Source organism: Camellia sinensis, chromosome 11 (assembly GCF_055761805.1).
Source record: "Camellia sinensis isolate YWXY chromosome 11, ASM5576180v1, whole genome shotgun sequence".
NCBI lineage: Eukaryota > Viridiplantae > Streptophyta > Magnoliopsida > Ericales > Theaceae > Camellia > Camellia sinensis.
This window is the reverse complement of record NC_138971.1, coordinates 137,299,727-137,313,465: the sequence shown is the minus strand read 5'-3', so window position 1 is coordinate 137,313,465 and position 13,739 is coordinate 137,299,727.

Here is a 13,739-nt window from a genome sequence, read left to right as displayed (position 1 = left end):
AAAGGGCAGTAAAAGGGCAGGTTTTAGCCAATTTCTTGGCAGATCATCCATCTCAAACAGAGAGCTAGGAGATAATGGAACTTGGTATGACCAGTGTTGAGCCATGGAAAATGTGGTTCGATGGGTCGAAAGCAAATGGGTTAATTGGAATTGGTATTGTAATCAAGTCTCCACATGGGACAGAAACTACCCATGGTTTTAGAGTGGATGAAGCTACCTGTTCCAATAACCAGGCTGAATATGAAGCCTTAATTGTGGGACTAGAGATTCTTATTGGATTACAAGTACATGCAGTTGACATATTTGGAGATTCTCAATTGGTGGTTAACCAAGTGAAAGGAATTTTCAAATGTCAAAGCATAAGTATCCTGCCATATTATGTTGTTGCATTACATTTGCTTTCTCAGTTTCAAATAGCAAATGTAACCCATGTTCCAAGATTCTTGAACAATAGAGCCAATGATGTGGCCCAAAAGGCTTCGAACTTCAAGAGAAGAGATGATACCCAGAGGGACATAAGCCAAACAACATATCAGAGATTAATACAACCTTTGAATAAAAGGAATGTGATCTTGGAAGTCAATCATAATGACTTACAAGAACAAGATTGGAGGCATCCAATAATGCAGTACTTGGCTGGTCCATCTTCGAAGGCCAGTAGAAAAGTTAAGTTGCAGTCTATGCAATATATAATATATGGTAATGCTCTCTACAAAGGGGAGGGAGTAGATGTTTCTATCTCAGAAGATGCAGAAGAGGGTGTGGATGCCTCTATTATGGGAGATGGCACGGGAGCAGAAGGAACAAAAGCATTAATGTAATCAAGCCAATCAGAAGAACAAATCTTCGCCTTCTTGGCTAAGAATGAAGGGGTATACCCTTGTGCTTCTTCTGGACGCCGGGTAGGGTGCATTATCTTTGTAGGCATGGAAGAAGTATACCAAGCCACAAGCAGATTCTCTTCCAAGCTACGTCGAAGGTCAATGGGCACGTAAGGGTAGACCACTGAGCTTCGAGCGTAGGAGGGAAACTCCAAGGGGTCAGTGAACTCAACAAAATGGTGATTGATTCGCTCCCTTAAATCATAAGTCTCAGGAGTTGACCAGCTTGTCCAGCCAGAAGCCCCAGAGGGGGAAGAGGTTACAGTTTCATCCCATGCAGAAGTCTGTGAAGAAGAGTTTCCTAAGTCCATATTTTCAACTTGTCGAAGCAAAGGCTTGAGAGTAGTTCGGTCAAAATACAAAGGGAGCTTAGGGGAAGAACTCTTTGTGTCTGTAAGTTTGTAAACCAAGGGATTAAAGGCAATGTGTTCGTAGTCCAAAGGTTTATAATCTGCAAAAGCCTCCATTACCTGAATAGAGAAGGGCGGGTAAAGGTGGCTAATGAATGCGTGGAGATTCTTTCGAGGAGGAATAACTTCACTCAAAGGCTCTTCATATGCTTGATCAGTAGTAAAGGAAGTTGATGCAGCCATAGCCTGTTCGAATACTAAGGTATTGGGATGTTCAACGAGTTAATGCAAATGATCACCAAATGGATGAAGGTTGTATTTCCAGAATTTGGACTCCATACACGATCTAGAGGCGCGGGAAAACTGTAATCCACTAATATCACCAAGTATTGGGTATATTAGTGCGGGGGGTAATGTTGGCTACATATTTTGTAAAAGCCAGTTACAGTTCGACACGTGGCAGAATAAGGGTAATAAAGGGAGGTTATTCAAGCCTTTGATCATGATCGTACACGTGGCAATAAATATTGGTCCTCACATGATCTGAGTAACACTAAATCAATAACGGGATGCAAGATGACATATCTTCAACGGTTACTCATATTCAAATTCAAATACAAGAGGGAAACTCAACTGCCAGTGATGGCGTAATGGAGCTACTTGTAAGGAAGCATGATCAGCGATCATGGAGGAACAGTTCGACGGTTCGAAGTGTAGTTCGAAGGTCATCACTGACGAGTATAAATAGCAGGGCAGCCCCAGAAAAAAGAGGACTCAGATCATACAAATCAGTCATTTACTTCATATATTTTCTTTTCCAGTCTTTTACATTTCCAATCTTTAAATACCTGCACTTTAAATACCCGCACTGCACTTCGATTCATAGGAGTAGCTTCAAGTAGATTCAAGTAGATTGCTGTTGTAAACCTCTCTGAGGCTGATTTCGGACCATTGTAAGTGTTCATTTTTATGAAATACTTCAATTGTTCTTCATATTACTGTTATTTCTATTAACTTCTCCTAAGTCAAGCCACCAGTAAAAGTCCTCTTCATTGAGGCTGAAAAGAACTAAAACACAATCGTCTGATAATTGGTTGGCAATCACAATTTCTGTAAGGACTGATTGATCCTTGCTGGCACGCTCACATTCACGAAAATACCCTTCGAAAAGCCAAAAAGCCAACAATATCACAATAAAACGTTGTTTTATTGATTTTTGAAGAAATTAGATTCTTTAACAATAATTTTCTTAAATAAAAATTCATGATGAGTTTAACGATTGAGTAGCTTTCCTTTGTGTTTCATTATTTACTGTGGAGACATATTTTTTGAATAACAACACGTAGCCAAGGTGGCACCGAAGTGCCAGCCGAGGTGCCACGTGTCTTGGTCATGACGTCTAGATGATCTCGGCTAGGTCGAGATTATCTGCGGAGATACTGGAATCCGAGATGAACGGATAAGGAACAAGAGTCCTAGAATGAGGGAAAACCTCAGCCTGGATAAGGATAAAATTCTTAGGGAGTTTATCTTTATCTATTAGAGAGTCCGAGAAAAGCATTGAGTCACAGTCTAATAAAGCTAGGCTTCTACGGGGATCAGATCAGTGTTGGCTATAAAGGTAAGGCACCCTCGTGGGTCTAAGGTACGCTTTTGGTATTAAGGCACCCTCGTGAGTTAAGCACAATTTGGTTATCTTTGAGAGATATTGTTTAGTGACTTGATCGTCGGAGTGCCCCCGGGTGAAAAAACCACCATCGGAGTCTTTTCTTTCTATGATAGGTCGTTCGGGCATAATCTATTCTGCTAGTGTTCTCCAGCTGAGTACCTGTTTGGCAGTGTGGTTAGAAAACAGCTGTCACGACTCGAACCCGCCCCTACGAGTTAAGGACGTAACCGGCCAGTAATCCATAGATTACCTACGGCCTCTAACAATAATAGACAAAAGTCATCAGAGTAAAGGAGCCAAACGGAAACAAAATTTAAAACTTTGTCCATAGAGCCGTGCTTATAAGCACATCATGACATTCCACATTTACAAATGTTAATAACTCACAACAGAAAGTATAGTAGCATAAGGTTCTGTACAGACAGGATTATTCAAAACTAAGTCAACCCATGAAAACTATATACAACAGACTCAAAGTCTTCGCCAACGTGACAAAACATAAATACATAACAAAGGGGCGAAGACAAGTCTCGTGCGTGAGACGCGAGGGCTGACTCTCCAAAAACCTTGATTGTTCCACACAAACTTCACTGAGGCTGGGTCTGGACTTCTCTTGGCTCACCTACAAACACATGAATGAGCGTGAGCAATAGCCCAGTGAATAATATTAAATAAAGAAGATACATTGGAACATTATACGACAGACGGCCTTAGGCCCAATTTATTCACATCAAACTGGCCTTTGGCCTTTTCAAACTTTCATATCAAACTGGCCTTTTGGCCTTTTCAAACTTTCATATCAAACTGGCCTTTTGGCCTTTTCAAACTTTCATATCAAACTGGTCCTTTGGCCTTTTCAAACTTTCATATCAAACTGGCCCTTCGGCCTTTTCAAACTTTCATATCAAACTATGTCCACCATTCAAATTAATGAACTTTATAAAACTTACATAGAAGTAAGCAAGTGGACAAAAATGTATTTCAGATATTACTCACAGTGATCGGCTTGTGGATTTGCCTTGGAGCTTGACCCTACATATCACATAACACATATGGGTCACAAATAGTTCAATCAGCTCTTTAATTCACATATTCCTCTTTAGGCTTCATTTTTATCTTTTTAATTCAATTACAATGCTCAATGTATGCCCAAGGGTGCTTAAAAGTGAAAGGGAACAAAAAACAGAACATAGAATGCATTTTCAAAATTTCAGAAAACAGGGTCCCCGCTCGAGCGTGGACTTCCCCGCTCGAGCGGACCCTTAAGGCCTGCAAAAGTGCTGGTTATGTCAAAATTACGCTCGAGCGTGAATTCTGGCACTCGAGCGGAAGGCCTTTCTATATGGCTCCCCGCTCGAGCGTGAACTTCCCCGCTCGAGCGGAAGTCATGTCTGTAAAATATGCTGGGAGCACGAATTCCACGCTCGAGCGGTGGTTCCCCCGCTCGAGCGGACATCAAATTTTTTGGAAAATCCAGAACATTTTCTTGAGCTTCAACTTGACATTCAAAGGCTCTAAATGCATGATTTGGGCTCAAATTCCACATAAACATGTACTAACATGGTACAAACATCAAATTACAACATTTTGAAGCTCAATTTCACAAATCAAACCCATGCATGGCTCATTTTCCACCAAATTCGTTACCAACATAACAACTTCATGCATTCAAAGCTTCTACTCCCATGGATTGTGCATGCATGTGACATATAACCCTCATTCTCATCTTATATGATGAAAAGATGGTCAAATACATGGATTTCAACCAAAGTTCACCATGAGTCATGCAATTCAAGCTCAAATATGCAAATTCAAAACAATTACTTACATGCATGCATCTATTGACTTTAAATTCAACGAATACAACTCAATTTCCTTATGATCAAGCTAATTCATGTTCTTGCCCATTAATCAAATTTGAATTCACAATTTACAATATTAAACTCATGAATTCACTTACCTAAGAGTTCAATCTTCCAAACTATAACAATTTCTTGAGTTTAATCTTCAAATTCCCAAACCTTGAGCCAAGGTTACACAATTTCTCCCCCTTTCTCTCTCTATGGCTGGCCCTCTCTCTCTCACAATTGTATAACTCAAATTTTTGAGCTCCAAAGAAATAAAGGAGAGTGTATATGGCCCTATAAGTAAAAGTCCACTAACCAATATTATAATATTAAATAATTTGAACACTAATTCATCAATTAAATCATCTAATTCTGATCTGAATCAATTTCCAATCAAATTTCACCATAGGCTCCAAAAATTACGCTAATCACAATGGCGTAATCAATTTCGGGTTCTGTGGTCGATAAGGCCTTCAATTTAATTTCTAAAGCAGACAATCAAACAAATATTCCTATGGTGAACAAATAGAAATTCAAAACCACATATTTTCACATAATGGTATACAAAATCATATCAAACACATAATCATATTCAAATTAAGGACCAATTAACATGTTACGGAACAGGGATATCACAACAGCACATACAATTTAGCGCCGTCTGTGGGGAAAAAAAGAAAATAGATGGCCAACGACGGACATAAAGAGAAGATCGGGACATCCTTACTGGAAGTGGTAAACACTTTGATCCCAACGTAGAGGAGGATAATTGCAATGAAGAAATTCGGGGCCAAAATCCTGGAGAGAAGGATGTCGTCCAGGAGGGAGACGTGCTAAAGAAGGCAGACCGAGGTAGATATTATAACGAGAACAACCTTCAGGTATGGAAAGATAGATGCCTGCGGAGGAACGGAGAGACGAAGGGAATGGCGAATAAATTAGTAGACCTGCAATCAGTCGTCAATTTCATGATGCAGAATAACGTCATGCAGCCACCGTTTCCGTTACAAGACACGCCAATTCCAGCGGCCAGGAACAATGCCCAGAAAGGGAGGGCAGAAAACAATCCCTACAGTCCCCCAGCACACCAGGACCAAGGAACACTCTCAATGGCCTTTAAAGGAGGTCGGGCGAGGAGAGTCAATGAAGGGAGATTCACGGAGGACGCATCGTACCAAAGAAGCTGAGCCCAAAGAACATCGACATGTTCAAGGGAAGGAACTTTGTTTCGACGCAACTAATGGAGAGAGATCCAAGAGGACTCATAACGACACCGGGAGTAGCGCACCAAAAGGCTGAAATCCGTTGATCGCCGAGCTCCTAGATAGACCAAGGAGGATTTGAGGGATTACCTCCAGAGGAAGCGACAAGATGCCGAGGTAACCTCTTCGATCAAGCCGAGAACGTCGTTCTCGATGGAGTTGGACAAATTTGAGGCCCCGAAAAGGTTCCACATGCCGAGGTTCCAAATATATGACGATAAGTCTGACCCTAACTTTTACGTCGGCTTGTACCTGAACTCAATGGCACTGTACATCGGGATCGAGCCGTTGCTTTGCAAAGTGTTTCCCTCATCCTTTGGGGAAATTGCATCAGACTGGTTTCACAAGTTGCTAAAAGGAACTATGAAAAACTGGGAAGGCCTCGCCGAGATGTTCATGGCCAGGTTTGTGACAAACAAACTACAGCCGTTGATGGTGGACTCCTTGATGGCTTTGAGGATATGCGAGGATGAAAGCGTCAGGGCTTATGCCAAGAGGTATTATGAGGTATTCAACCGGATACTAGGATGCAACCAAGAGGTGGCGGTAGTGTCTTTTAAAAACAGCCTGAAAGATGATTGTCTGCTGCAAAAATCACTGGCAAAGGCATTACCAAAAAGAATGGTGGACCTTATGGCCAGGATAGAAAAGTATACCAGGGCCGAGGAAGACACGCAGGGAACAAAGGCGTTAAAACAAGAGAAGAGAAACAGCTCGTCGAAGCGAAGCCGAGGTAATGGTGGATATAATAAGCAAGAGACAGGATTGAGGGCCACACAGGCAGTCACAATTGTATTCCGAATTCCAGTCTACAAAGTCTTGGAGAGAATCTAGAATCAGTCCTATTATAGAGCACCAGAGAGGATTCCTGGTCAATTTATGGAAAGAAGTCTATGGTAACGCTATGCCTACCACAACGAGCATGGGCATCTAACTCAATGGTGCAGAGCCCTAAAGGCACATCTGGAAGATCTGGTAAGACAAAGTCATCTAAGGGACCTGGTAGATGAGACCAGGACAAGGGAAGAGCAAGCAAGACTGCCTCAGGCACCGGCAGCACCACCTCCTCTAGCACCACAGCCGCAAGCAGGCTAACCTCGAGTGATCAATGTGATCCACTCAAAGGTCAATGAGAACGAGATACTTGGGGAAACTCAGAAGGTAAAACACTTGCAACATGTGAATCAGGTCCGGTAGAAGAGACCTAGGGCAGACGAGTGCTAGGGACCAGTGGTGTCCTTTACTGAAGACGACCTAGAGATGGTGCAGCATCCACACAACGATGTCTTGGTAATATCCCTTCAGATTGGAGAATGCCAGGTAAAGCGAATTCTGATCAACCAGGGCAGCTCTTGTGACATCATGTATGTCAGGTGTTACAAGGAGCTTGGCCTTCACCAAGATGATCTGGAACAATCCAATGGTCCAATGGTCGAGTTTAATGAAATGTCGACGTCGCCCCTTGGAGTAGTAAGTTTGGAGGTGCAGGCTGGCACCAAGAAAGTAAAAACTGAGTTCACAATAATTGACACTCTCTCTTCTTACAATGCTATCTTAGGAAAGCCATGGCTACATGCAACAGGGGTTGTTCCTTCAACACTGCACCAGCTGTTGCGATTCCCAACAGAGCATGGAATTGAGGAGGTCAGAGGGGATCAAGTGTAGGCAAAGAATTGCTCTATGGAAGCAATGAAATCCAACTGCTACATACGAGAAGCAGAAACAGCGGAGATTGAGGATGAAGACATAAAAGTCCTTGAGGACGTCGGCAAAGAACCAACCGAGAAAAGTGAGGAAGCCCTGAAGAAGATCTTAGTCCAGCAAGGGATGAAGAGCGTTTCTTCCTTCTCGGCTCAGGATTGGCCAAGGAAGAGGAAAAGGAATTAGAAGCATTCTTGAGAGCAAACCTTGAGGTGTTTGCTTGGACACCGTACGAGATGTCTAGCATTAACCCCGAGGTCACTTGCCATAAATTAAATGTAGACAGGTCGGCTAAACCCATCATCCAGAGAGCAAGAAGGCCAACGTTGATGCATGTTGAGGCAGTAGAAGAGGAAATGGATAAACTTCTGGAGGCCAGAGCCATACGAGAGGTAAACTACCCGACATGGTTATCAAACACGGTTGTTGTGAAGAAAAAAAATGAGAAGTGGAGGGTCTGCGTGGACTTCACCAGCTTAAACAAGGCTTGCCCCAAAGATAGTTTTCCACTACCCAAGATTGACCAATTGGTGGATGCCACTTCAGGGCATGGAAGGATGAGCTTCTTGGACGCTTACAGGGGGTACCATCAGATAGCCATGTATCTCCCAGATGAGGAGAAGACTGCATTTATCACCCCAAAAGGGCAATATTGCTACAGAGTGATGCCTTTTAGGTTAAAAAATACAGGAGCAACTTACCAGAGATTGGTGACTAAGATGTTCAGACATCTAATAGACAAAACAGTGGATGTATACATTGATGACATGGTCGTGAAGACCAAGGAACCTGAAGATTATCTGGCCGACCTGAAGACAGTCTTTGACATTCTAAGGACATTTCGGCTCCAACTCAATGCATCGAAGTGTGCATTTGGAGTTGGGTCAGGGAAATTCCTGGGATACTTGGTCACCAGAAAGGGCATTGAGGCAAGTCCGGATCAAATTAAGGCCATTCTAGAGTTAGAGAGCCCAACGTCGGCAAAACAACTGCAGATGCTGACTGAAAGGGCTGCAGCCCTAAACAGATTCATAAGCAGAAGTTTTGATAAATGTAAACCTTTCTTCAGTTTAGTAAAGAAAGCCACAGATTTCTTATGGACAGAGAAGTGCGAAGTCGCCTTGGCCGACTTGAAGAAATACTTAACCACAGCTCCAGTTCTCTCAAATCCAGTACTTGGAGAGGAGCTGTTCTTATAGTTGGCGGTCTCAGAGCATGCAGTAAGTACAACAATAATCAGGGAAGATAAGAGAGAACATATGGTAGTTTACTATGTGAGTAAAACCCTAGTAGATGTAGAGACCAGATATCTACCTTTGGAAAAGCTAACACTAGCTTTGGTAAAGGCCTCCAAGAAGCTAAATCATTACTTTCAGGCCCACAAGATTATGGTGCTAACTGAGCATCCTCTGAAGTCCCTGTTGCAGCAAGGAGATCTGACAGGCAGGATAGCCAGATGGGTAGTGGTGTTAGGCGAATATAACCTGGAATTCAAACCCAGAACAGTAATCAAAGGCCAAGTTTTGGCCGACTTCATGGCTGAGTTCACACTAGGCGCCATCATACATCGGGCTCCGTTGAGCCGAGGTACACGATGTCCAGGTGAACAAAGAGAAACCCAGCTGGGGATAACAGAACAGAGGAAAGAATAGAAACTCAAGCCCTACAGTATTTACGTCGACGACTCCTTCCGCCTGTTTGTTGATGGAAGTTCAAACCGTCAAGGAGCGGGGGCAGGAGTAATGCTAGTATCACTGGATAGGCAGATGCTGGAACAATCCATTCATTTGGGGTTTAAGGCCTCAAACAACGAAGTAGAGTATGAAGCATTAATCACAGGATTAAAGTTGGTAGCAGCAACGGAAGCCGACGAGGTAATGGTCTTCTGTGACTCCTAGTTTATCGTCAACCAGGCAACAGGCGAATATGCAGCCTGAGATGAAAGGGTGATGGCCTATATAAAGAAGGTAGGCAGACTGATGTTCCAAAATTGCCGACTACAACAAGTCAGCCGAGATAACAACAGTCATGTCAATGCCTTGGCCAACCTAGCTAGTGTAATGAAACCAGGAGAGGCAAGGACAACAATGGTTGACTATTTGTCAGGTCCAAGTGTAGAACCACTGAACACGGAGCATGAAGCAATGTGTGTACAGATGGGACCAAGCTGGATGGATGCAATAATAGTATTCCTTAAAGAAGGGAAACTGCCAGATGATCGTAAAGAAGCACACAAGATCAGACTTAAGTCGGCAAGATTCAGTCTGACAGCAGAAGGGCATCTCTACAGAAGATCTTTTATTGGACCCCTTTTGAGGTGTGTGCATCCTTCACAAGTTGAAGACTTCTTGTATGAGATACATGAAGGAGTATGTGAAAGCCACACAGGGGGCATGTCACTTGCTCATAGAGCCATTACTCAGGGATACTTGTGGCCCTATATGCAGAAAAATGCTAAAGCTTATGTCAGAAAGTGTGAGAAATGTCAGAGGTTTGCACCTTTGATATACCAACCAGCAGCAGATTTAAACCCAGTATCTAGTCCTTGACCATTTGCCCAATGGGGCATAGATCTTATTGGACAGCTGCCTCAGGCAATTGGACAAAGGAAGTTCCTACTAATGGCAACAGATTACTTTCCCAAGTGGGTTGAAACTGAACCTCTCGCAAAGATTCGGGACATTGATGTAAAAAACTTCATATAGAAGAACATCATCACCAAGTTTGGGATCCCAAGGGCAATAATAGCAGACAATGGTACGCAGTTTGACAGTAAGCTAATCAAGAGCTTCTGTGCAAAGTACAAGATTACGAATTATTACTCTACTCTAAGCTTCCCTCAGAGTAATGGTCAAGCAGAAACATCCAATAAGGTTAGCTTGGATGAGATTAAGAAGAGGCTAGAAACAGCAAACGGTAAGTGGGTGGATGAGTTGTCCAGTGTACTCGGGGCATATCGGACTACGCCGAGAAGATCAACTGGGGAATCCCCATTTGCCATGGCTTTTGGCACAGAGACAGTAATCCCACTAGAAGTCGGCATCCCAGGGATCAGAACCCAGGGAGTAGAAAATGGTACCAATGAGGCATTCTTAACTCGAGATCTGGATCTATTGGAAGAAAGAAGAGAGAATACAGCAATTCAGTTGGGGGCATACCAGCAGCAGCTTGCCAAGGCTTACAACAAAGAGGTCAACCCACGAGAGTTTCAAGTTGGGAACCTCGTCCTGAGAAAGGTCGTCGGCAACAAGAAGGATCCCAGAGAGGACAAACTTGGCCCAAACTGGGAGGGACCTTATAGAATCATCTCAGTCCTGGGCAATGGGGCATATCGGCTTGAAAACAGTGAAGGCAAAGAATTGCCAAGACCCTGGAATACTTGCAACTTGAAGTTTTTCTATCATTAAGATTTCATTTTGTTTCTTTCTTTAAAATCTTTTGTTATTAGCCGAAGTAATTAATAAAATTTTAGCTTGATTTTTTATTTCAAACTTGTGTAAAACGATTAACCAGTCACTTGGCGATGTTTCTGATTGAAACATGACGAATAACTTAGACTTATTATATGACAGAGTCGAATTATACTTGTATATAATAGAGTTGAACTAAGTTGGCGATGTTTCTGATTAATACATGACGAATAATTTAAACTTATTATATGGCACAGTTGAATTATACTTACATAAAATAGAGTTGAACTAAGTTGGCGATGTTTCTGATTGAAACATGATGAATAACTTAGACTCATTATATGGTAAAGTTGAAATTATACTTGCATATAATCGAGTTGAACTAAGTTGAATTAACCTAGATTTTCTATGTCAACAGAATGAAAACTTTGAATGGCACTAAGTATGTATCAGTTAGGTTAACAGAGAGAGCGAGGTTGATAACCTCAGCCAGTCTTTGTTTGAATCTGATCTCGACAACAAGATTAAAGGTACATGCTTAATATGAACATAAGTGAAACTTAAGTTCACATTAGGGGGCAAAGAGCTGGAGAATAATGCTTGGAAGTTGGAATTTACAAGCTAAAGTTAGTTTAACACTTGTTGAAATTTTGAGAAAAATTTACAAGCTGCAGTTAAGTCGAGGTTATGTTGAAAGAAGATTGGTTTAAACACTTGTTGAAATTTTAAGAAAAATTTACAACTTAAAGTTAAGCCAAGGTTATGTTGAAAGAAGTATCTACATACTTGTCGAGATTACTATGTTGCCAAGACTTGGAAGGTAATGGAAGACAGAAGTCTTGATAAGTGAGAGTGAAGTGACAAGTTTTAAATAAATACTTGTGAAAATATTTTTACAAATGTTTTCAAGTATTAAGCCATGGTCGAGATAAACAGTCAACAGTTATACCCGAAGTATTCCACCCCGAGGAGATTGCACAGACAAGGTGTACTTCGAAGACATGCAAAAAATTCTAAGTATGGAATCATACAAGACAGTAAAAGGGAAAACAAACATTCAAACACTTAGTCAAAAAAAAAAAAAGACTTGTATTCAAAAGGAAACAAGGAACTTCGGCTTACAGAGGATCACTTGTTCAGAATACAAAAAAAACACATCGGCCAAATACAAATTTAACATTGTTCAAAACAAAGAGATTTACAGCTGTCCAAAAGAAAAAAACGAGAGCAAGTACTAAAAAGGAAGAAAAACTAGAGTTTATGCATTTTCCATAGTTTGTCTTGCTTGGGCAATTGGCGTTGTGTCAGCCCTAGCAGACAGCTAGGCAGATTTTTCAGCTTGGATCTCGGCGTTGATTTCACGCAATGTATCATCCAGGCCCTTGTTAGAAGTCTCGACCTTAGCCTCAGAGGTGGTCTTTTGGACCTCGTCCTCCTCATCTTGAGTCAAGTCTAAAACTTGCTCATTCAGAGTTGGGGACTTGGCCCCAGCAGCTTCGGTCTCCTCAGTCTCTTTGGCCTCAGCCTCCTCCTCGGACTCAGCTTCGTCCTCGGATTGGCTTGGAGTAGGTGGGCATGGTAGGACAATGCAGCTATCTTCTTGGAGAGGTGAATCCTCGGGGACAACCAACTCTTTTAAAGCAGCCATCCAGCCAAGGGAGTAACCCTTGTTGCATGCCTTTTTGACTTGCTTCTTGTAGTCCTCACGGACGTCGGTTACCCCTTCGGCGTAGGCCTTTTCGTCCACCGCTTTGATCTCAGCATCCTTTATGGCCAAGGCAACGATGAGCTCAGCTTGGGCTTCGGCAGTTTTTTCTCCGGCCTCTTTCTTTTCGGTCTTGAGGACCTCAGCGATAACCACAGCAGTCCCCGCCCTTTCATCGGCCTCGTCTTGGGCCTGTTTGGCTGCCTTGGCCTAATCTATCAATGTCTTCATCTTGGCCTCGGCTTTATTAATGGTCTTGAGAAAACCAGCAGCCTCCTTCGTCTTACGGGTCAACTCCTTCTTAATATTGAAGGTCTGCATCGCGAAGGAGTGGACATGCTGGATCGCCTAGAAGAAATGGAAAAAACAAAAGTTAGTAAAACTTTCTAAGTATGGAAAAAATAGAAAAGTAACAAGTATTAGGGGCTTACTTGTACGGAGTGCTGCAACTACAGAGCGAAATTTTTGTATTCGTTGACCTCGGTGTTGCGTTCGAGGTCCTTAGGAAGGAGCAAGGCAGTAGAGAGGGTGACGCCGACTTCAATGTCAGTCGCGTTGTCGCCGACTCTGACTGGCTTGTCCTCGATGGTGATTGGAGGGTCCTAGGGGGCATCGGACTTCAGGGACCCTGAGGTTACAGCAGACTCTGACCTCGGCTTTTTTGATCGGGTGGATTTGGAGGGAGTAGCCTCTGCGGGCCTCTTTTCGGCGGCAGAGGCATTTTTTTCTGCCTCAACCATTTTTTAGATTGGCAAGGTATCCTCAAAGTCGATTTGAGTCACCGTTGCCTTGGCTTGGGCTTTCTTCAGTCTCTTTGGTTTCGGCTTAGGTTGAGACTGAGAAGATTGAACTGTGACGACTTTGGGGATGTCGGCAAGAAGGTCTTCAGCAACGGCCTTTTGTCGCCCCATTTT